This window comes from Crinia signifera, chromosome 7 (genome assembly GCF_055691185.1).
Source record: "Crinia signifera chromosome 7, ASM5569118v1, whole genome shotgun sequence".
Taxonomy (NCBI): domain Eukaryota; kingdom Metazoa; phylum Chordata; class Amphibia; order Anura; family Myobatrachidae; genus Crinia; species Crinia signifera.
In genome coordinates this window covers 52,060,633-52,084,740 of record NC_139223.1, presented here as the reverse complement: position 1 = coordinate 52,084,740, position 24,108 = coordinate 52,060,633, and the positions used below count along the sequence as shown (strand labels likewise).

Below are 24,108 nucleotides of genomic sequence, written 5' to 3'. Positions count from 1 at the left end.
GATATGCAAAGTTGGACCTGAAGCATGGGTCAGACAGATTTTTTAGAAAATGGTCACTTTTTATAAATTCACTAGACCCTGTAGAAAAATCGCATGTTATGTCAGTCTTTGAATCTGCTTGATAACTTTTTTTTTTTCCCTCTCTTCACTCCTTTTGTATTTCTTTTACTTCCTTTCTACTCTCTTTGGGATTGTGAATCCCACAATGTTAAGAAACCAGAGTAAAGGTGGACTCCCTCAATATATTACACTTGCAATACCGTTCTTGAAGCATTATCTTGTGAATGTAGTTTTAGTGTAATTTGCTATAATAAGTATAGACAAAACATAATTAAAATGCATTTTAGATTGAATTGAAAGAAAGTTTTGTATGCTGCTGAATCACTTCCCCCCCCCCTCCCCCCCCCCTTTTTTCATCCTTTTCTCCCTTGATAGACTTCTTTATACCCTCCGCAATCCTTACTTCCTTACCTTACATAGGCCCTTATTCTGGTTGGTGCGGTCGAGCCGCATATGCGGCTCCGACCGCACCAGACGAATCCCCGCCTACAAGACGGATCGGCACGGCCGTCCGTACACGGACGGCTGCCGATCCGCATGAAAATGGCGGGGCGTACGCCTCCACCATGTTGGGAGCTGCCCCCTGCATTCGATGGTCGACGACCATCGAAGGCAGGGCCGCACGCTCCCCCCGCTCACGCAAGCTTATAGCACACGGACAATCGTCCGTGTGAAAGCTTGTATTTGGGCGGAGAGCTGACATCCGGCGATGTCAGCTTTCCGCCCCCATCAGGGGCGTCATACCCTGATTAGCATGCATACGCCCCGCGTTTGCATGGGAACGCCCATGAAACGCGGGGCGTATACATAGGGAAATGAGGGCATGAAGCCCCTCACGCCCCTATACGCCCCCTTTGCGGCGTAGTAAATTTATGTGCGGCGAATTCGCCTGCACATGCGCAGATTGACCTCTGCGCATGTGCAGACGGAAAACATCGGCGGTACGGCCGCACGCGGGCCGTACCGCGCGAATCTGAATAAGGGCCATAGTCTGTCTTAACCCAAAATACAATTCCCCTCTTTCCCCTTCTCTTGTCTTTGTCATGTGTTTGTCTGGTTAGGTCTACATGTTATACCAGTGTTGTCGTGTGATAAATATCTATGTAGGTATAGAAATTAACAGGAATCCAACTAGATTGTATAAAAAACTGAATTAATCAGAAAAGTGAAATGTTTATATACACTGTTAATGAATATTGTTGATACAAAATGTAATGGAAATAATTACCGAGACACATTGTATGATGTAATATTATATAATATGATGATCTAACATTATTGTCTTTAAGTTGAAAAATTTTCAATAAAGAAAGTTTAAAAAAAAAAAAACATGGTCGGGGAAAGTGTAGACAAGAGATGTAAAAGGATTTATACAACACTTCTCCGAGAGCCATGTCTACTTGGTGAGAAGTTGATGTTTTTGGCACAACACTGATCATAAGACACATGTAGTGACCAGAGGAGGTTCCTACCTCCTACTTCCTGCCGAAGTCTGCCATGTGGCCACCCCCCCACCCCGCTGCTCTCTGCCGCAGTCCCAGGGCCTGTAAAATGCAGATGACAGGCACCAGGACCAGCGCTTGCACAGTATTGGCCTTGTTCTAGGTTCTATGTGCTTCTTCAGCTGCAGCCCATAGAAGCTAAAGAAGCAGCCCTGGAGAGAGGAAATACCTCCCAATTGGACTGCCTTGGATGACTGGCAGGTCTGATTTCCAATAGGAAGTCACTGGCAGTCACAGAGAAGCCAGTGCAGTCTCACAGGCTGCATCTGGCTTCACTACAGTGGCAGATTCTACCTGGGGGGGGAGGGCTGCAGCTCTGCAGCCCATAGGTAAAAACCGCCACTGGTAGTGACCCAATAAGTGAACTTATATAGCTTCACTAGTGACCCCCCTCCAGCATTTTTCAAATTATCTCTATTTTAACCTAGGTCATATAAGATTATTGTAAGAAAAAAAAAATGATAAAGCGATCCTTAAGGCTCTAGGGGCCCAATTCAGACCTACTCGCTATGCTAGGCAGTGTATATACACTGCCTAGCAAGCAGGTTAACTGTGCCCTGCCGAAGGCAAACCACCCCACCGGATCCCCTCGGTAAGGTTCGAGCAGATGTGTACATTTACACATAACTGATACCCAGCTTGAAAAAGGAGACTTCAGTATCTCCAAAACGCGTTGCAGCTATCTATTGTCACCTGTAGTGCACCTTACACTTTGCACTTTGGACACTGGACACTTTATGGACGCACCAGCACTTTACAACTAAGGACTTTTCCATAGCACGCCATCTGCGGTGGTGCCGCAGACCTTCAATTGAAGCATAGCCCATCGCAATCTCCTTCTATGGTGAGATAAAGTCTTCATATCATTTTGTGCCTGATGAAACTAACCAGTCCATGTTCCTTATGGTGGAAGTAATGTAAAAAATTCCAGCATTTGTTTTGTTTTATCCTATTAATTTGTTTGTCTCAATAAATCAATTTCAAATATTGATTGTGTACCTAACATCTTTTTAAGGGGGTTGCGCTCAGTTCAAACATTTTTTGCTTTGTAGAGTTCAAACCTCAGAAGGTGGTGTACCTTCTTTTTATGTTTGACAAGCTGCACCCTACTTAATTAATTGCGCTGTGCTGCTCCACAAACACTTGTTTTGCTATATCATTTTGGCTAGATGTCACAGCTTGCAGCAGTGACATACAGTATACAGTATGTCTTGCTTCTTACAGCCATGCTGCAGGCCCATTGGGTCGATTATCAAATGATGTGTGTCCAATGTCTGCGTCTTCATACACAAATGACAGATCTGAAAGGTCTCTCAGTACAAATCCCAGTGGCTGCAACATTTGCATATTTTCCTACAGCTGATGCGTGTTGTGATGACATTTTCATAAATCTCTGAAAGTTGCTTACTTCCGCTTATGCTTCCTTCTCCTCACCAGTGATGTGCTCTCAGGGTAGGCAGAAGAAGTAGGGCCTCACCTGTCATTCTCCAGTATAGTCATTCTTGCCTTCCTTCCCGGAATGGCCGGGAGGCTCCAGAAAATTGGGACCCCCTTCCAAACCCCCCTGGAAGGGTGGGCAAGCCTCTCACATATCCACTCCCTCCCCGCAGCCTAATCCTAAACCCGCTTCTAAGTAGATACTGTCCCTCCCTGCAGCCTAAACCTAACACCCCCCCCCCCCCACAGTAGCCTAACTTTACTTCCCCGCTAGTGTGTACAATCTAATTAATTACAGTATTGAAAGTTTCCAGTGTAGAAGATGCAATGAGTTGCTGAAAATTATTGCACGCTCAAGCACCCAATTAGTCTTCAGGCCTAAACTTCCATGATCGGGAGATTGCTGGCAACTCTTGACCTCCGGGTCAAACACAGCTAAATAGTATTTGGTCCAGCACAAACACCTACATGCTTACAATAACAAGCTGTTATATTAAGTATGCAGAGTTAGTAACTTGTGGTGAGCTGGCAGCTTCTCCCACTTGCAAGTTAATAATGGCTATACCCATTTCTCAGGCTCACAGAGACGTTCAGCCACTTGTCAATTCTAATCCACGTTTCACAATCCTTCATAAAACCTACTTGAAAATAAAAGTCTCATATCAAAGGAATTATGTACATTTATTGTCATAATAATAATATAATAACACCATTAACTAGGGGTGTGCACCAGGCATTTTTCGTGTTTTCTGTTTTGGATCTGAATCTCCCTGTGATTTGGATCTGGATTGGTTTTGTCAAAACAACCTTTCAGGTTTTGGTTTTGGATCTGTATTTTAAAAAAAAAACAAAAAAAAAAACAGGTAAAATCAGAATTTGTTTTTTTTTCTTGTTCCTACACTATTATTAACCACAATAACATTAATTTCCACTCATTTCTAGTCTATCCTGAACACGTCACACCTCACAATGTTGTTTTTAGGCCAAAATATTGAACCAATGTAGCTGCATGACTATACTAAGCAACACAAGTGGGCGGCACAAACACGTGGCCCATCTAGGAGTGGCACTGCAGCGGCAGACAGGATGGCAGTTTTACAAACTTGCCAAAAAATGCTCCAAAGAGCACACAATGCAAAGAAAATAGGTGCAAGGTGGAATTGTGCTTGGGGCCTCCCACCCACCCTTATGTTGTATTAACAGGACATGCACAGTTTAGCAAACCTATCATTTCAGCGACAGGGTCTGCCACAACTGTGTCTGAAATAATTCATTCGTTTGGACCCCCACCAAAAAAAGAGGTGCAAGATGGAATTGTCCTACATAAACAGGACATGCACAGTTTAACAAATAATTTCAGTAACAGGGTCTGCCATAACTGTGGCTGAAATAATTTGTCTGTTTAGGCCCCACACAAAAAAGTTGCTATGTCTGTTGTATAAGCCCAGGGGTGCTGCTAAGTCTGTTGTACAAGCCCAGGGGTGCTGCTTAGTCTGGCGTATGAGCCCAGGGGTGCTACTAAGTCTGTTGTGTAAGCCCAGGGGTGCTGCTTAGTCTGGTGTATAAGTCTAGGGGTGCTACTAAGTCTGTTGTATAAGCCCTGGGGTGCTGCTAAGTCTGTTATATAAGCCCCACAAAAACCTGGCACATCTAGCAGTGGCACTGCAGTGACAGACAGGATGGCAGTTTTAAAACTAGGCCCCGAGTAGCGTGCGGTGGACATAACAAGAGAAGCAACGTGGAACTTGTGTTACATCTGCCCCACCTGCAGTGCACATGGTTTTACCCATTTTGAGAACAAATTTGTACTGCAATCCGATCTAAATAAGCGCCAAAGTCTTACCCCACTTGGACTCTCCTAGGGATATGTCATATTTATTTATTTTTATTCATTACCAGTTATTTATATAGTGCACACATATTCTGCAGCGCTTTACAAAGACAAGTTGTACGTTCACATCAGTCACTGCTCCAGTGGATCTTATTATCCATATTCCCTTACCACATGTATTGAACGCAAACACATTCATTGTAGGGATAATTTATGTTGTGAGACAAATAACGGCAAATTCCAAAACGTCCCATGTTTTTCTGACACAATTTATTTGATAGCGGAGGCATGGACACTACAACATTGCCCCTCAAATGGCTCGCTGCGCTCCCCGTGCTTTGTGCAGTGTGCCTCACTGCGCTCGGCACACTATTTTATTCTCCCGCCACACCCTAATGGATGGTAGGGCATAAAATACCGCCTGTTGACACATGTCAGCTCAAAAAAAGTGAAAAAACCCATTGTCAAACATTGTCGACCTTCCCCATATTGACCTTAGGCTTGTGTTGACATACATATACCATACGCCGTAATGTTCATTACATATTTTACCACCCAATGTAATGCCTATTATATATTATTCTACATAAGTGCCGCTTACCTACATGCTCGTTGCCAGGAGTTATATGCTTGTTGCCAGAGGTTTCTTGCTCAATGCCAGGTGTTACATGCTTCTTGCAAGGGGTTTCATTCTTGTTGCCAGGGTGAGTTTACACACTTGGCGGAAGCGGCAGAGGTCAGAGGAGCTCCGGCGTACGATCGCCGGAGCGGATAGGTTGGAGCAGAAGGGGGAAGCGACGGGGGAGGAGGGCCCTAGAGGTGGTGGACTTCTATTCAACAAAGAAACTCACAGACCCATATGTCTATATATACAGTATATATATATATATTTATTTATTATTATTTACAGTTTGTTATATAGACACACCTACTGTATGCACACTAAGCACAGAGACCAATAACATTAACATGGGGGACATTGAGGTACTTAGCACAAAACTGTGAGCCCACCTACCATGTCAAGGTGACCTTATCAGGTGGGTGGAGGGGGTGGGACTATTGAGGGTGAGGGTAGAAGGGGAGACCATGCTATTCTGTGCTATGCTTAACTATTGTTTTTTTTCTGTGTAATTTTTGTTAATTCATTTTTTTGTGTAATGTATTTTAGTTTTGCATTTTTATACATTATTTTAGTGTAATTTTGATATTTTTAATTATTTTTGTCATTTTTTTGTCATTTTTTGTTTTTTTGTGATATTTTTTAAGTATTTTTTTTATATTTTTGTATTTTTTGTATTTTGCATGTTTTGTCATTTTTTGCATTTTGTAGTTTTTGTATTTTCTGTAATTTTTTGTCATTTATTTTTTGCACTTTTTTGTATTTTTAATTTTTTAGAAGTGTTTTTGTATTTATTTTGTAATTTATTGCATTTTTTGTATTTTTTTGTATTTGTTGAATTTTTGTATTATTGTATTTTGTAATTTGTTTAAGCTTTTTTTTTTGTAATTTTTTAATATCTATTAGTGTGTACCCAGCTTTAGAGTTCTATGACTCCAGTAAAGGTTTACTTTTGCCAAGCAAATTAGCTTTATGTCTGTTTTACAAAATTTAGAGTGAAAAAAAAATAACTTTGCAGAAAAGAGACATAAAATGTTATGCATACAATTGAAATATATTCATTTCTTTTCATTGTTAGCTTTTTCATTTTATTTTTTTCTTTGTCTTAATGTGGCATTTGCACTTTCCACCAGTACAAAGGCAACAGAAGATAATATAATCCTCCTTCATTCTTTTCTCTCAGTGGCAGATGTGTCAACGAATCCAAGGCTTTTAATAAATCACCTTCAGTGCTACTTTGCTTTGACCATCGTGCTTTAGACCGTAGTTGCAGCTGTTACAATTTAATGTGCTGAACATTGCACACCATATTAAATGTTTACTCAGTATATAATAATGTCTTGTTCTTTTATTACTACTGCCTTTGCAGCTCTTGTGCAAATATAGGCTATGATTAATATGCTGAAACGTTGGGGAGCCAGTTACGGAATTTGTGGTAATGGCAATCTGGAGACAACATAGAATTCAATCCAACATTCTATTAAAACAGACCAATGACTATGGGCCTGATTCAGCATCGATCGCACATGATAATCTCCGCAGCAGTTTATCATGGGCCTGAAATAGTATGGATCGCATTTGACAGCATTGCCAGGCCCCAGTAAAAAAAAAGGGGTATGGCCAATGGGAGGGCATGGCAAGGCCCCTGTAAAAAAATGAATGGGACACCCGCTCACGGACAGAGAGGACAGGCTTCTGCTGCAGCTGCCTCTCTCCCCAGCTTGGCACACAATACTATGCAGCGTGTGCTAAGCTGGGAAGAGAAGCTGTGCTGTGGCGGCAGCCTGTCATCTCCCTGCCCGGCTCACTGTATTGGAGGCGCGGCACCCAGGCCTCTCCAGCAGAGAGTACAATACTTACACCCCCCCCTTCGATGCCACTCAGGGCTCCCATCAGAAATTGTGGAGCCCGGGACTGACAAAATCCCATGCCCGTGTATTAGAATGATACCTATGGTGGCGGTGGTATCGGCTTCGGCTCCTCAGGCTCGCATGTGCTGTGATGTCATTGCGTGGCTTACAGTGCGGATGCCCAGCATTCCTGCTGCCTGCTGCACTGCCTGTGTATGTCCCCGGACAGCAGGCAGCAGGAGGATCTGGCCAGGCCTGGGGACTGCGCATGTGTGGCATGCTGCGGAGGACCCGCGTCCCACTGCTTTGTAGTGGGGGAGGGCGGCTGCAGTGAATGAGTGTGCTGGTGGACTGCTGCCCGGGCCCTACCCTCTGTCAGAGTGTCCGGGCCAGGGCCAGTTGTAACCATAGCATCTCCCTGTCGGCGTACCTGATGCAACTGGATGCAGGAGGAGGTGCATACCACCACCTGCCTGCATCTGTGGTCGCTGAAAACTGCATCACAATGATAGAGGAACATCATCTGCGACTGCAGCCTGAGTACTGGAGGTCTGACCTTACTCAGGCTGTCTGTAACAGGGCGGCCTGAGAGGCCAAGGAAACTGCACCTCACAGAGTAGTCCTAGACAAATTCTAGACAGAACTTACAGTAAACCCTCCTGACTGAGCTGCCAGTTCCGAATACAAGGGAAAGTGCATTGCGCTTATTAACACACGTGGCATAAGCACGTGGCATCAGCGGACGTCATCGCCCGCCCCCTTTTCGGCGGTCTGCGACCAGAGTAAATAAAAGTCTGTTTAGACTGACTCTTATTACCGAAGGGGAGAGAAATCATTCGATGGTATACGACCATCGATTGATTTCTCTCCCGGTTAGCCACATGCGATCCCCTCGCATGCTAGCGGTGGGACTTGGGCGCCGGGGGGCGGGGAGTTGGACAGTTGGGCTGGCAGCATTTACCTGCCTCTACGAGACTGTAACTATTATAACTTTTTTTGGCCTCCTTAATAATGTTTGTCCTCACAATGAATAAATTTATTGTGCTTCCTCTAGCTCAACAGTGGCCTCAGTATTATAGCATCCAGCCGCTACCTAACATTTCTAATGCTTTGTTGACCCGCTGACTGATAAATTGTTCTTACAGTGTAACAAAAGATGAAGATGGCAATGTATTTTGTAGTGTTTTATAAATCTGTAATTTTATGATGTTTTTTAGAGTGCTTTGGCCTTTAGTAAATCCGGCAGTTTGAAAACCACTAGATGATCTTTAGTAAAAGTTGTCCTTTATCTGCAATTGGGTGAATACGGGTGGTGTTGGCTGAGATCACCTTTTGGGCAATCATTTATTTTGCAGATATATAATCCCACTGGGAATTTCAGACTGATGGTCTATAAGTATTTAATGCTGCACACCAACCTGTATCACTGCAAATTGGAAAGGGTTTGTTGCAATGTTCTGCAGATCTCCAGAGAGGTACAAAATAAATTGTCCTGCAACTTATTAGTACAATAAATAAAGTTCTCTATAATGGTAGCATTATTCAAGTCAATGATATCCCTTTCCCATAAGAAAAATAACTGCTAGCAGAACTATACAGTATATCTATATTGATCTAAATAAATTGACAACATAATGGTCTTTAAAGCATGGTTATGTATTTCTGTCTTTGCACTTTTATTAACACGTTGTACAGTGATCTACAGTATGGTGTTGTTGTCAAAAACAGAATACAGATGACCACAGTGTGAGGTCATAAACACCGGTTTGGGGCTTAACCCTTTGAGTGACAAGTGAATTTGTCAAAGTAGGTGTAAAAATTGCAAAACAAACAGTTTTATTCATCATAATGACCTGTAATGTTCACATTTATATAGAATATATAGTCTTTTTTTTACACAACATTTGGTACTTGTGAATTATCCGGGCTGCCGATTTTGTCCTTAAGTTTAGTTAATTTAAGGACACCCGACCGACGCGATGCCCACGATTTCCCATAGACAGTAATGTTAAAAGACGCGATGGACCCGATTTTCCATAGACAGCAATGTTAAAATTATTACAGTAATGTTAAATGATGTGCAAAAAAAATGACAATGTGAAATGGGCCAATATGGCCATTTCACATTGGATATGTTTTTAAAAAAAATGTTTCATGGCCCCCCACCACTGTTAACGCCACCCCGCTATTGACGCCAACCTCCGCCAACCTCCAAGGGGTACGCGTCCTCCGACCTTTTCATACCCCTACTATCCACGTCGGTGTGGAGTTGAGAATAGAATGTGTGGCGAGCACAGCGAGCCACCGAGCCCGAAGCGTGGCGAGCGCTGCGAGCCCCGCGAGGGGACGCAGATACCTTCACAGGTATCCGCGTCCCCTCGCGGGCTTCACAGGTGTCCGCGTCCCCTCGTGGGGCTCGCTGCGCTCGCCACGCTTCGGGCTCGGTGGCTCGCTACGCTCGCCACACTTTCTATTCTCAACTCCACGCCGACGTGGATAGTAGGGGTATGAAAAGGTCGGAGGACGCGTACCGCCGCCCCTCGCGGGCTCGCTGCGCTCGCTGCGCTCACCACGCTTCGGGTTGGCGTTAACGGGGCCATGAAACTTTTTTTTTTAAAACATATCCAATGTGAAATGGCCATATTGGCCCATTTCACATTGTCATTTTATTTTGCACATCATTTAACATTACTGTAATCATTTTAACATTGCTGTCTATGGGAAATCGGGTCCATCGCGTCTTTTAACATTACTGTCTATGGGAAATCGCGGTCATCAGGTCGGTCGCGTCGCGGCCCCTTATAATGGCCGGGATTGACGCGATGCCCACGATTTTTCGGGCGCGATGAAAAAATCAGCAGTCCGGATAACTCACAAGTACCCAACATTTTTTACTTGAATTTATATAACAAATGTGAGCGAAGCTGGAATTTTTCGCAGCTATTTTGAACATCTCTCACAGAGATGTTAGCACTGAAAGGGTTAAGGGATTATAATTTGCATCCACCTGCCAGCACGGGATACGGTACCTAAAGATGGTCGACCGTTATTAGGTCGACACCACTAGGTCGACATACTGCAAGGTCGACAGGTCATTAGGTCGACAGTTAAAAGTTCGACATGGGTTTTTTCACAGTTTTTTGAGAGCCAACATGTGCCGACAGGCGGTATTTCATGCCCTACCATCCACTAGGGCGTGGTGGGAGAACAGCAGGAGCGGTGCAGCAAGGCACCGCTCCTGAAGCATGGTGAGCACAGCTAGCCATGCGAGGGGATGCGGTGCACTGAAAACTGTGTCCATGTCGACTGTCTACATTCAGGTAAAAAAAAGTGAAAAACCTTATGTCGACCTTGTGCCATGTCAACCTAGACCCGTCGACCTTGCAGTATATCGACCTAGTGGTGTTGACCTAATGACTGTCGACCATCTGTCTGTCCATACCCGCCAGCACAGTAGTAAACATTTCCATGCACCTTAGAGGTGGCAACTTGACTCTCCAGCACTGAACAGGTGCAGGAGATACATGATCAGACTGACTTTTATGCATTAGCCCTGGGAACTGTATTTAGCCCCATTTACCTTAGCTGCTTAGCTTCAACAGACTCATAAAGACAGTCCCGTAGTGTTAGGAAGATCTAGTCAGACAGTGAACCTTTGTGGCTCTTGATTTCGTGAGGACATCTTTCTGTTCCCTGCAGTTGTCTCCACATGAATACTCCTACTGTTTTTTCAGATGATTTCATTGATTAACCGTTTCATCTCGCTTGAACTAATTCCATTTCCCACTAAAATTAATTAGCATCCTCTTAAGCAGGGCTTCTGTGCACGTGATGAACTCTAATGACTTTCTCAAGTAAAATCTGTAGCCTGAATAATGTATTGTTATAATAATGCATGGTTTGCTTAATGCATCAGGTTACTATAATTGGCAGGCGAACCGAGTTGCTCTTATATAAATGTACAGTATGCTTACCATCTATTACTCAGGCAAAAGAGGCAGCTTAAAATATCATATTATGGATGTAGAGGTTTAATGTATAGAAGGTAATGGCCAATTTCTGCCACCATATTATTATTATAAAATGGAATGCCTTATATTCATTCATATCTAAATTGCTAACACCTGCCTGGGTTATGTGGTAACTTTATTAGGATATAGATTTGGAATAAACTTTACTGCCACTGCAAATAGATATGTAAGCGGGGAACATTATTTTTGAGTGAGAGTTATTGAGTAGGAGTCCGCTTTATAATCCAGCTGGTGCGGTTGAACTGATGTTGGGGAAGAGGGAGGAGTCGGCTGGTTGCTAGGACGGAGTTGGCAAAAGAGTGAAGGATGTATATTAGGGGACAATCCAATTAGGAGCAATGTGTTGTAAAAGGCTAGGGCACTCAGCAACCATATCATTTTTCCTTGCAAACCAGCATATCTTGATATAATACAGAGCACATTGGGACATTAACATCACATCTAGTTGTATGCTGATCTGAACTGAGGGGGTAATCTGGTTGATTCTTAAGGCTGAAAATGTGTCCCCCGCTGAATGCTGGTCCGCCCCCCCCCCCCTCGCATGGCACTTCAGTTAGCACTGTCTGCAAATGGATGTTTAACATCCATTCACAGGCTATGTGGAAACACCCACATCATTCGATGGTCACCGACCATCGAATGATGTGGTGAGTGCACGCATATCTAAAGTGACTCTCAGGTCACCTTAAAAAAGCGTGCACATTTGCCAGGAAGTGGGTGGGCAGCTGACACCCGGTGACATCAACTGCCTGTCTCCGGCACCCACGTCACTGGTAGATTACCATGGGAACACCCAGCGTTTTCATTAACTATTGGGCATTCCCATGGGTGCGACTATCCATCACCGCCCCTCGCCCCCTGCCCACAGTCTTGGGTGTGTGCGCCCAAGGAACAGTCTATTTGCAGTCTGAGAGACATAGGCTATAGGCTGACTTGAGTGGGAGAGACACAGGGTATAGACTGGTTTGAGTGGGAGTGACTGGTTTGGATTGGAGAGACATAGGGTATAGACTGGTTTGGGTGGGAGAGACATAGACAATAGACTGACTTGGGTGGGAGAGACATGGGCTATAGACTGGTTTGGTGGGAGAGACATAGGCTATAGACTGGTTTGGGTGGGAGAGACATAGGCTATAGACTAGTTTGGGTGGGAGAGACATAGGCTATAGACTGGGCTGAGTGGGAGAGACATAGGGTATAAACTAGTTTGGGTGGGAGAGACATAGGCTATAGAGTGGTTTGGGTGGGAGAGACATGGGGTATAGACTGGGCTGGGTGAGAGAGACATAGGGTATAGACTGGTTTGGGTGGGAGAGACGTAGGCTATAGACTGGTTTGGGTGGGAGAGACATAGGGTATAGACTGGTTTTTGTGGGAGAGACATAGGGTATAGACTGGTTTGGGTGGGAGAGATGTAGGGTATAGACTGGTTTGGGTGGGAGAGACATAGGGTATAGACTGGTTTGGGTGGGAGAGATGTAGGGTATAGACCGGTTTGGGTGGGAGAGTCATAGGGTATAAACTGGTTTGGGCGGGAGAGACATACGGTATAGACCGGTTTAGGTGGGAGAGACATAGGGTATAAACTGTTTTTTTGATTGGGAGAGACATAGGGTATAGACTGGTTTGGGTGGGAGAGACAAAGGGTATAGACTGGTTTGGGTGGGAGAGACATAGGGTATAGACTGGTTTGGGTGGGAGAGTCATAGAGTATAAACTGGTTTGGGTGGGAGAGACATAGGGTATAGACTGGTTTGGGTGGGAGAGACGTAGGCTATAAACTGGTTTGGGTGGGAGAGACATAGGGTATAGACTGGTTTGGGTGGGAGAGACATAGGGTATAGACTGGTTTGGGTGGGATAGACATAGGGCATAGACTGGTTTGGGTGGGAGGTACATAGGGCATAGACTGGTTTGGGTGGGAGAGACATAGGGCATAGACTGGTTTGGGTGGGAGAGACATAGGGCATAGACTGGTTTGGGTGGGAGAGACATAGGGTATAAACTGGTTTGGGTGGGAGAGACATAGGGTATAATCTGGTTTGGATGGGAGAGACCTAGGGTATATAGACTGGTTTAGCAAAGACAGGGAATGTGGATCAAAACTGGGGAGGAAAAGGCAGATAATGCAGAAATAACTGAGTGACAATATAAAGAGAGGGGAAGGGGTACAGTGTGTGTTGGGTGGGGGGGGGGGGGGTACAGTAGTATAGTAACAAAAAATGCAGAGAGGTAAAATAAAAGTGAACAGGTGAGGGTGCCTTTGGGGTCTGAATCAATGCATCAGTTATACTGGAATAATGCAATAACCCTGTAAATAGTACATCAGTAATACAAAGTGTTGGGGAGTGTATGCAACATACAGTACAGTAGCAGGGGTAAGCTGGTAGACAGAAGCGGGGTGGCTAGGTAGGAGACAGGCAATGAGGGGGCATGCTGCATAACAGAACAGAATAGTGACAATGTTTAGTTAAATGACATCTAGGCAGCGGATGAAGAGGGAGCAGCGGCTGTACAGCGGGAGAGTGGGTGGAGGGACATTTCTACAATGCACATCTATTTATTCAGCATCCCTCAGTCTCTGCCAGGCAATCTGATTAGGAGCACTATGCTTTAAGTTCCTATTACGCACCATTGGATCAACATGCTGTTTCTGTTTAAGTTACACAGCCCTCCCCTCTTCCTCCAGGACTCCCCACAGTAACCCAGGGAGGACGGTGCTACTGGCTGAGAACTGCCTCCTCCTGAGCTGCATGGCACCGGCCCCCGGGATCCAGCCGGCAGCTCTCCACCAGGACTTGCTCTGCATGCATCACCTCGCCTCGCACGGATCTTGGAGGTCCTTCCACTTGACGCAGTGAGGAGCTGCGGATCTGCTCTCAGGCCGAGTCCAGCCCTTGGATCTGTCTAGGAGGAAGGAGCAGTCTCCATAAGGGAGCTGCTGAGGAATGCACAGGGAGCCGATGTCCTAAGGGGACCTGCACGCCACTGGGAGCAGCCTGGATGTCTGCAGCAGCAGGTAAGTGAGTCTCCCCTGCCGCAGTACACTACTACATGGCATCCAGTAATTGCAATGCATCTGTGTTATGCATCAGCCCCTCTCTGCCTGCTCCTATCTCACTGCATGTGGATGTCTGCTGAAGCCATTCTCCTGCCAGGGCTGCAATCAGCTGTGTGCATAAGGGGGCAGCAAGCGCTCTCGTCTTTAATATCCAGTCCAGGGGGGGCTGCCAGCTAGCCCGGCAGCCAGGGGGTTAAGTCTTCCTCTCGCATCTGTGGCTCCAGATGTGAGAGGAGATGCAGCCTGACTGTGCAGGGGATGATGCCAGGAGATAGAGGGGACATGACATGATTATAGTCTGTAAGGGGATCTCTAGACTTCTCCATCCAACAGCCCAACTCCTGGATCCTTATTAGCCAGTGGATTGGTGAGTTCTGTAATGCTATTATCCCAGTTACTGTAGGGTGAGAGGGGGGCACAACCTGCGCTCCCAACACATCACACACGCACACACATCATACACAGACGCACAGACACACGGGGAGAGACATCTAGCATCATCCCGGAAATTATTGGGAGAATCACTGTATTATTTCTCCTCTGTTATTTTTTATTTCTTTTTATAATATATATTTATTTATTTTTTTCGTGTTATTTTTGGCCAAATATTCCTGCAAGTAACAGTCCAGCTGTGACCCAATTGCTGTTTGATCATCACGGCACTTGGCGCTAGTTTTGCGCAGCGCATCTCTTCTTGCGCACTCCTCACTGCCTCGCTGCCCTGCTCCAGCCACGGGCGCATTGGAGGCTGGTGGCCTCCTAGAACTTTAACAAGGATCCGTCATTCATCCGAGCCCCATCCTCTGCCCTAGACTGAGAGGTAGTAGCCAGGGCAGTTTGCTGGGTGTTGGGGGACAGCTGTTGGCTCAGAGCGTACCCTTACTTTTATTTTTATTATTTTATTTCCCAAGAGGGACCCATGGACTGTTGTGCGATGTGGATACTCCCGACTTTATCTCTGGAGTCCTGAGAGGTGACAGAGCTACAGCGAGAGAAGGTTTCAGCACCATCGGATGGCGGACAGCTCCTAAGGAATCAGCTGGCGTCCTGTATCCAGATCTCAGCCCTGGAGCTGTCCAGCAGGTCTCCCCTACATGACCCAACTCACAGCCAGGAGCTTCCCCACCGCCTGTCCCCTGCTGGGCTGTCATCAGGTACTTACTTCACTTATCAGTAAGAAATGTAGACTGTAAGCATCTATATATTGTAATAAGCAGCATATCTATTGCCTGCACATGCCATTAGAGATGATAAAATATATTTTAAAAAGCCAAATCTGTGATCCGCTTCTCAAACTGTATTTATGTTTTCTTACGAGATCCAGCAATGCTTCTATATATAGAACATTGCCTTAAACCCCAGCTCTGTGATATGCAGCCACTAGGAGGGTTAATACAACTGTTGCAATTTAGAATCTACGCATTTTCATTGTCTGTTCCAAAAGCTGCTGAGAGTATGTGAGATAGAGAGAGATCTGAGATTCCTGTAGGCTGTAGCCCCTTTATGTATTTTTCTGTAGAGCTGTGGGATGTACTGTATAGCCTATAACATGCCAGTGACCCAGTCTAGCCAATCTTTAGGGTTTTTTTTTTTTGTTGCACAGATTAAGCTGTTTGCTGATCAGTTTAGAACTTGTCGAAAATGAGTAATGGCCTTGATTGCAAACGGTCCTCTGGAGAATGGAATCCGCCGCCTGCTGATACTGAATACTAAACTGTGCCTCATCTTTATTCAGGCTACTTTGAAAAAAAAAAAAGACAATCAATTTGGCTTAATTTGCTGTGTTAATTCTACTTTTACATTTTGTGCAAGTCGTCTCGGGTACGTATAGGTACTGAAAGAGAGTAGCAATGTACGGTAGTTGTTGGGATGAGTCCCTTTTCGCATACCAGTAGTTTTTCAATAAACATTGCTTCTATGTGCACTTACGGAAGAGAATTGTGTGTCCCTGACAGCTACATAGAGATGCACTATATAGATCTACTTACCACTACCTCTAGAAAAACTGGTTTTATTGCTTGGTTTTGGCTTAATATATTTGTTTTTATATTTAGTATTTGGTTGTTGTGTTGTGTTCCTTTCAGCGAAAAACTGTATGTAGTAAAATGTTATATACAGTATGGGACGCTTTAGTTCCATTGACTCATTTACTAATCATGTCTAGGAGGCTTAAAGTACTGTGTAGCAGCTGGACAGGGTTGTAAACCAGAATTTCTCCACATCCATAAAAAAAACTTAATTTTTCAGCAGTACTGTCGCTAAGCTATGCTTACAGCTTCACACCACCGAAAGTGTCTAGCCATTGTATCCAGTAGATACATATATTCATTGCTTTACTCTTATTTATTAATTCTGTCATCCAAGACCATTGTATCCTATTATTCAGATGTTATAAGTGGCGTATGGACCTTGTGCATATTCCATGTTTAGACAGGCATGCTCAACTCTGTCCGTGTAATACTTGGCTTATGTACAGCAGATTGTTGCGCTGCTTTAATAAGAATCCCCTGTGGAGCTTAGCATGTCACTTTAATATAGTTAATGAAGCATGGCATTGTTGCTTTAACAAATATGAGCAACGGACCATAACACAGACTGTACTGTTGCAAATTGAATCCAATGTCCCTTGATCAGATTTTTATGGACAAGGCACATGGTATAGTATAGTGCTCATCAATGGTTCGATGGCCTCAAGGGTCATCACAGTATCAAAGTCATATGTACCAACGTAGAGCTTGGGGAAGTCAATTCAGCGCCAGTAACAAGTCAAAATGTTTGGTAGCATCCCGATGGAGATAATGCAGCCACATGCTAAACCTGGACCTGGTCAATGACATACCACCAACTGTGATGTCACATGTGAGGTCATCATGGGATTCCCCTCCAGACTAGGGTTTCCCTTGCTTAGGTAACCACTGATTATGTCCAATCCTTTTGGCGGTTATCCGCATGAATTTACAATATTCATAACAGCGGTGCTGGGAGCATGTGCTATTTGTGTGACATTTGAAAGTACGGTGTATTTACATGAGAAGAGAGATTGATTTTCAAACTGACAAGCTGATTTAACTGTAAACATGAATTCATTTTTAGATTACAACTGTTATTCTGCCTGGGTAATAATTAAAATCACAATTGCCAGGAATTTAAACGCAGTCACTTTTTTTACTAGTCACTTTGCCATTTACAACGGTTGGAAGCTCATCGAGTTATTTTATTGCCAATGTGTAGAATTCAAGGTTTATTTTCCAGGGACCAGAAATGAAGCAAGAATACTGTACCATATAGTCGGACATCTGCAATGCCTAGCACCACTCTTTAATGTAGAGATATTTTGTTCCCAGTTTTATTTACTTTTTGCAGTTTAGGTTGCAAAGGCAATGTCTGCACCATCCACTTGATGCATTGCAGCCTCAATTATAATGACAGATGCTGCTGTAGTTTCCATTTGAGTAACAGAATTAATGATAGGCATGGGGAATGAAATAGCTTGCCAATCAGAAAGACTATTGTTTAGCGGCAAATTCAGTTGCCAAAGCATCTTGATTGGATTTTAATGAAGCGAAAATAATATCCCACATGTCCAGGGCAGGCAGGACCTATCCCAACACAGAGGACAGGTTAATATAGGGAACCAACTGCATATGATTAGGTTGTCTCTGCAGGAGGGAGTCGTACATGTGTCCAAAGATTAATGACCTATCCTTCATTAACCACTTGTCCTTGCCATCTCTTATCTATTGCATTATTAGTTTGAATTCTCTAATGAATCTATTTATGTAGCCATTGTCCTGGGTAATTTGAACAATCTGTTAATATTTGTGGCACCAGTGGATTCTTGCTAAGCTTGAGTTGTAGGGTTTTGAATCCTGCACAATTATGCGGTTGTTATATGCATATTTAATGTATCATAAGAGCGCAGGTAGCGTTGTCTCTTCCTATTTTCTGTTATCTAGAATGTAACTTCTAACAGCTTTTCCCCTGCCCTATCAGAAATAAGGATGTGATAATTATGCGGAGATGCAAAAATGTATATTTCCAAATGGCTGTGTTTGGTATATTGAACGTTAACTTTTATAATTAAGTTTGTTCTTTAGATCGTTTTATTTATTTATTTATTTTCATTTTTTTATACTGTATATTTTTATTTACGTGTTGTTTTAGAGTCTTATAGGTAAAATGTTGTACCTCTAGTACTGCCCTTAGTTGGCATCTCTCAGCAAATATACTTAGAGTTAGTAAGAGTTTGTAAAATGCTTTATCTGACTGATTTAGTTAATTTATTAACAGTTTCCTATATAGCGCGCACATATTCCGCAGCGCTTTACAGAGGAATTTTGAAAATTCACAACAGTCCCTGCCCCAGTGGAGCTTACAATCATTATTCCCTACCACATGTACACACACACATTGTAGGGTTAATTTGTTGGGAGACAATTAACCTACCAATATTTTTTGGATTGTGGGAGGAAACCGGAGTACCCGGAGGAAACCCACGCAAGTACGGGGAGATTATACTAATGTCACACAGTTAGGGCCATGGTGGGAATCGAACCCATGACCTCAGTGCTGTGAGGCAGTAATGCTAACCATTGCACCATAGTTACTGATATTATATTCTAATTAAAAACTAAATATATTAAGTCCCAATAAGTACTATCATATAATACTCAAGATTAGGACATTTTATAAAATTGGCTTCTTTGACTGTTTTCGAGGATATGAATTAAGGGTTCTTCATAACACAATGAATGCAATAATACACATCAGTCACACAGTATCTCTAGCGAGTGACACTCCACCAATGGTAGGTGACACATATGCAGTGTGAAACACGCGACTTATCTTTCTTTTTATAGCTCAGAGTTTAGAGTAAATTATATTCACATGTTTTGATGCTTTACATTGCTCCCAATGTGCAAACCGGTTATTGTTTATAGCACCCCAGAACAGTTACAGTTTTTAAAATGTATTATTCATGAATCCTAATCAATATCATTACCTTGTCTTACCTTATAGTCTTATTAAGAAGTGGGAAGATTCTTAATGACAGTAATAGTATTTGCACAATAAGGGCAGGGTCATGTAGGTAATCCATCAGTCGAACAGCTCAAGAGGGATTTGAGTGTTAAATGTGTTATTACTGTGTTGAGTTTTGTATTTTTTTATTATTTTTTTTACATTCCGGTTGCGTTTCTGCTTTCTCTGCCTGTAGAACTCATTCATGGAGCATCTGAATATAACAACTTTGCTTCCTGGTTACTTAATGTAGCAACCTCATTGTTCTAGATCCATCTAGATGGATTTTGTCGTTCTATCAACCTATTGACTATGCAGTATGACTACTTATGTTCAAGAAATCCCTGCAGTCCAGTATTGTAGCCAGCATCTGTGTATATAAAAGCCCTATATATTGTATGTATGATACTTTATGCATGCACACACACACGCACTCATGTGTAGGCACGCACACTTGTGTTGTATGTTACTCTTATTATTATGGCTAATTAATGTCAATTGAGATGTCTCTATGTGTCTTCAACTTTACATACTTGCAGAACTGTTTGGAGACTACTAATATCTTTAGGTAGTAAATTACATCACGCAGATGCACCTCTCAGCATGGAATTCTAATGGCCTTCTATTAAACTGCTTGAGGTACAGTCACCGGACAGTTTGCATTGTACAGAACCATTTGATCATCGCAATTAGACCTTGTCCACCAGGGGATGACGCCATGGTTTGGTGTATGTTTATTAGGCTAGGATGGTTGTTAACTGGGATTAAAGTCAAGGCATACACATTTAGATGTTCCTTTTGAACTTGGACTATGAAGTCTATTTTCTGCAAGTGTCCTACACACTGTTATGCTGGGTACACACCAGAAAATTATTTGGGCTCAATTCCCCCAATCGCGACGGGTCTAAGAACCGATTGTATTCAAAAAGAGCAGAATTGTGCATGTTTTCAATGTGATCCCGAACCGATGTGCATCTCCGCCGGTCATTTTGTCGCTTTGGAGATTTTACCAGCTGCACTAAAGATTTGTCATCCACATTGGATTGGGTACCGATTGTGTGCAGATTGTGTACTCCAATCCATCGTACGACCATTGTACAATATCAGGAAATCGTTTCACGATTGTCACACGATCATGGTCGATCTGGTGTGTACCCTACATAAGACTGATCCGACAGAGTCACCATGATTTCCCTGTAAATAGAATGCGCCATACAGATAACGACTGATAAAATGACAAAGTTATGAAGTAAGTGTCACACAACTGTGGGATTATCATTCTGACTGGAACAGGAGAACTGAGGGTTCTGTTCTAGGTAAGAGAGGGGCATACACTAATGTAAGAGACAATGCACTGATAAATGTCTGATACAGTACAGTAAAAGTCCTGTCTATAGGAGCAAGTGGGTACATACAGATACAAGTACTTAGATCTGTATTGGACGATATTTGGATTCACTGGTGAATCTTTCATAAGACAAGTGCAAATGTACATGGTACAGTAGATGACAATGTAATAAATGTACTGTAGCTGATAAATGTAGTTACCAATCTATACTGTAGATACATATGGATTTGTATCTGGGGGAGATGGAGGGACTAAATACTGCAGACAACATAGTTCTGTGTTGTATCAGGTATTGAAAAAGAACTGGACATTTTTGGATCTGTTAATAGCCAAAGGGGGGTTGGAGGGGGTTGAAGAATGCAATTTTTTTTTAAAAGAGTCTATCGGAAGAATGGAGAAATGCGTTTTTGTGAATATTAAGGTCCATTTATTTATTTATTAACAGTTTCTTCTATAGCACACACATATACCACAGTGCCTTACAGAGAATATTTGTAACATTTACATCAGTCCCTGCCCCAGTGGAGCTTACAATCTATATTCCCTACAACATGTACATGCACACACAGACAATCTTGGGTTTATTAGCCTACCAGTATATTTTTGGATTGTGGGAGGAAACCGGAGTACCCGGAGGAAACCCATGCAAGCAAGGGAAGAATATACAAACTCCACACAGTTAGGGCCATGGTGGGAATCTAACCCATGACCTCAGTGCTGTGAAGCAGTAATGCTAACCATTACACCATACGTACTGCGAAAAAGGGAATGCTAACCACCGAGCCACCATGCTGTGATAATAGTTAAATATGTAAACATAGAGTTTATTAGATAACTCTGATTTTGGTGAATTTAGACTTTTTTAACTAAAAGTTTTTATGCTTTTTGTGGCTGTAATCCTGAAATAGAGATCTTTTCCCCCTACAGTATGTTGGATTTTGGCACCGGGGCTGCATTAAGGCTTGCGTGGGCCTGAGGGCTGGGGCACTTAAGACAGAGGTTCTCAGGTAAAGGGTGGCGGCTGTGGTAGATTGCTGTGTATGCTACTTGAGACACCAGGAAATACAATATTATATTCAGAGGACACCAAAGCAACTATTTATACATTGTGCCGGTCCGACTTGCGCTGTATAAATATATATTTTTATATATCTATTACGCTTTGTACATTTTTAAGACATATTTCATTGACAATTTTATTGGTAGGGGCCCCTTCAACTTGGATATGGGGCCCCAAAGAACCTTAATCTGGCCCTGACAGGTATACAATAAAAATCCTATAATATAGTTCAATTCATTTTCATTCATATAGTTAAAGCAATGGCACTAAGGTATGGCAAATATCTCATTGTGTATCTCATTGTGTATCTCATTGTGTATCTCATTGTGTATCTCATTGTGTATCTCATTGTGGGGGATATTTTGGTTCACTCTTTCTGACAAATTCCTTCTTAGATGGACAAAACCATGTGCACTGCAGGTGGGGCAGATGAAACATGTGCAGAGAGAATTAGATTTGGGTGGGGATTTACTTCAAAGTGAGATCTATATTGCAGTGTAAAAATAAAGCAGCCAGTATTTACCCTGCACAGAAACAAAATAACTCACCCAAATCTAATTCTCTCTGCACATTTTACATCTGTCCCCCTGCAGTGCACATGGTTTTGTCCATCTAAGAAGGATTTTGTCAGAAAGAGTGAACTAGAATAAGGCCCTGTGTTCTTAGATCACACCCAAATGGCCCTTATATAATGTATTAGACAAGGCAGGGAGAAATGCTGTTCTTCTAATCCTCGCACCTGAGCAGATGCATTTTCCTGGAAGACTTAATGCATACACTGCTTCTTGGCTCCCGCCCAGCACCAGCTCTTAAGGATGCTGTCCTGATTACACTATATCATTTCCAAACGAGAAGTAGCTTAGACAAGTCTCAGTTATGTGTGATCACGATTCTCCAATAGAGCATTCGTTTACCACCAGCATGAAGTGCTCATAAGGGGGCTCCTCCGCTTCAGTTCCCAGCCCGAGTCATGGCCACTTCTGCATTTCCACAGTCATAAAAAGTTGTTTTTATCAGGTTTTCAATTTCTAATATCAACAGGATTCCCCAGCTGGGGAGGAATAACAAGAAAGACAGACGTAAATGACCTTTCCACTAAGTCTCCTTTAGAGCGGAGTTAGCTTGCTCTTTCTGTAATTATGCGCCTTCAGATCCACTTGTAGATATATTATATGAAACAAGAGCTCACATCGCCCTGTTAGGTTTATGCTTCTCATCGCCTGTTTGCACTATATTAAATATTTAGGCGTTTGCAGTGGTGAATAAACAGGCCATTAATATAAATTGATTTTTGTGTACCAGATGGGTTTGTGTTGCATCTACATAAATGATTTCTATGAGGAAAGATGTAGACTGTGCCATTGTCTAATATGAATGGGAAGTGTTTGCAGGCAGAGAAAGTCCACACACAGACAATTCCCTATGTACTATGGAGGTGATTCCGAGTTGCGCATAACTCCGTTCTTTTCCACACTGCGCATGCTCCAAAGCAGAGGCAAATGTGAGCAGTTAAGAATGATTTGGAGCTATGCACAACTCTACTGGGGTCACTGGGTGCCAAGCGGACATTTGCTATGTGTTCTGAGGTTTTGTTGTGGATGTGTAGACAGAATTGCAATCTATTCTGATTTGAGCATATGCCGAGATTCCTCTCATCTTAGATGGTTCTTCTACATCAGGGGTGGCTAAACCGGTCCTCAAGGTCTACCACCGGTCCATGTTTTTCAAATCCCCTAGCTGGTGCACAGCTGTAGTCCTTACTAACTGTCACATTTTCAAACCTGCTGCATTCATTCCTAATATAGATCCACAGGTTGCCTGAGACACAGGAACTGTTGGACAGGTTTGGCCTCCCCTGTTCTACATCATTTACAGGGATGTGGCCATTGCATGCTGCTAGTAGTAGAGGCCACTGTACATTTAGAAGCAGATGTAAAGGAGCAGTGTGTCAAAGTTTCCTGACAGAACCATAGGGGAGAGTTTGCATGTCGCAGTAGTCACCTTGGTCACATATGAATGTGGGAGCTGCAGATGCTCAGGTGTGGTAAGGGGGCAATTTTTTTTGCGGGAAGCTGTTTACAAGCATAAATGAAATACAGCAAATCACAAAGAGTGTAACACATTACTGTACCGTATTGCCAAAATATGCATAAAATGAGAAAACCAGTGGAACATGATACAGCACAGCTCTTAGTCACAGGCCAACCAGATGGCAAATGTTCTGTTCCCTACAGGTGATTAACTAGACCTAAAACCAAGGGACAGAAAAAAAAAGAATGTCCTGACAGTC

General features: G+C 43.1%; 1 protein-coding gene across 4 annotated transcripts in view; it reads left to right on the top strand.

Moving 5' to 3' along the window:
• Positions 1 to 13,800: 13,800 nt before the first annotated feature.
• ELFN1 (extracellular leucine rich repeat and fibronectin type III domain containing 1) overlaps positions 13,801 to 24,108 on the top strand; it is a 507,720-nt gene continuing 497,412 nt past the window's right edge. For 2 of the 4 annotated variants that reach the window (XM_083153065.1, XM_083153062.1), the window contains exons 1-2: positions 13,801 to 14,349; positions 15,303 to 15,545. The gene's annotated coding sequence lies outside the window, so the exon portion shown is untranslated. Of the gene's footprint in view, positions 14,350 to 14,523; positions 14,759 to 14,839; positions 15,212 to 15,302; positions 15,546 to 24,108 lie in introns of those variants that run through there. The other 2 variants (XM_083153063.1, XM_083153064.1) reach the window with 2 other exon arrangements.